Raw genomic sequence first — 1660 nt, 5'->3', positions numbered from 1 at the left:
AGTCCAGAATGGAGGCTGCACAGTGGAGTGGACTTGGGGGGAGGGATTGCATAATAATGAAAGAGTTTTACTTTTCAAGAAGAGTGAAGAGGGGCGGGGCTGGGCAGGGAGAAAAGTACAACAATGAATGCTTGGAAACCTTACGTCTCTAAACTTTCATTAAAATTAATTAAAAAAAACTTAAAGTAATGATTAAATGTATTTCTTATACAGTCTTTCTTATTTTCTTTTTAAATTGTTATTTGAATGAAAGACTATGAATTGCTTTTTAATTCCCTCACTCCTGTAATCCCATTAACCACAATACTGATGTTATCACTCCTTTGCCTTGTCCTCCCTGTAACTCTTATTTGTATTCATCCTTCTTTATGCATTCCATTTCACAAGCTCCAGTTTTCCCAGATCCCTACTTCGTTCATTACATGTGATAGCCATTAATGGATGTTTGCACCTATTTCTCCTTGTTCTGAGTGATATCCAATCTGAACTCTTCGGTATTATTGTTCAAAGGACTTTGCAAACCCTGTCGTTTCAGATGTGGATGGCCAATCCTACTACCTAGTCTGTTTTAGAAGTAGAACCTACCCCAGTACAGCAAACTGACGAACAACTGCTGGACTTATAAAAAAGCAAATTATAAATTAGCAAGTATATACATTGTTGTTGTTAGGGGCCATAGAGTCGAGTACCATCTATATCTACCCTATGAATAGACATGAAACCTGTCCTATCCTGTGCCATGCTCATACTTCCTGACACACTACAACCCACTGCAGCAAAGTGCCAATCAACCTGTTTGAGGGTCTCCTTCAGTGACCCTCACATGATATCCCTCTCCAAGATAATAGTCTCTCTGAACAATATATCTGAAGTATGTGAGGTGAATTTGTCATCTTTGCCTCCAAGGAACACTCTGGCTACACCTTCTCCATAACATACTTGTTTGTTCTTTTGGCACTCCATGGGATATACAATATTCTTCTCCAACCCCACAATTCAAAGGCATCAATTCTTCTGTTATCTTTATCCATTGTCCAGCTCTCAGATGCACAGGAAGTGACTGGAAAGACCATGGCCAGAATCAGACGCATCTTAGTACTCAAACTGACATCGACACTCCTCAATAATTTGGAGAGGTCTCTGACTGCAGACTTTCCCATTGCAATACATCTCCTGATTTCCTGATTGCTAGTAGCAAGGGTGTACATAACTAAGCTACAAAACAAATACCTAAGAGAACAGATTATCTGGGAGGCTGGGCTGTATGAGGAGAAGTATGGCATTGGGATTGGAGGAGATTCAACAACAATCTGTGTCATGCAACATGGTTTGCTGAAGCTGAGGAGGACCTGAAGCGCTTGCTGGGGAAGGTTAAGGACTGCAACCTTCAATATAGATCGAGGGTCAATAACAAGAAAACAAAGACTATCACCACTGGGCCAATTGGCAACATCAGGATGGATGGTGAAGAGATTGTTAACAGCTTTAGTTTACTTGGCTTCACAGTCAACACTCTTGGCACCAGCAGCCAAGAAATTAAAAGATGTATTGTGATGGGAAAGTCTTCTGTTAGGGACCTCTGCAAAATAGCGAAGAGCAATGATGTCACTCTGGAGACTAAGGTGTGCCTGATACAGGCCATGGTCTTTGCAATCACTTG

Source organism: Elephantulus edwardii, unplaced genomic scaffold (genome assembly GCF_000299155.1).
Source record: "Elephantulus edwardii isolate Elephantulus edwardi_28Jun2011 unplaced genomic scaffold, EleEdw1.0 scaffold00268, whole genome shotgun sequence".
In the NCBI taxonomy this organism is placed as follows: Eukaryota; Metazoa; Chordata; class Mammalia; order Macroscelidea; family Macroscelididae; genus Elephantulus; species Elephantulus edwardii.
The sequence above is the reverse complement of the archived record's forward strand: the minus strand, read 5'-3'. Positions refer to the sequence as shown.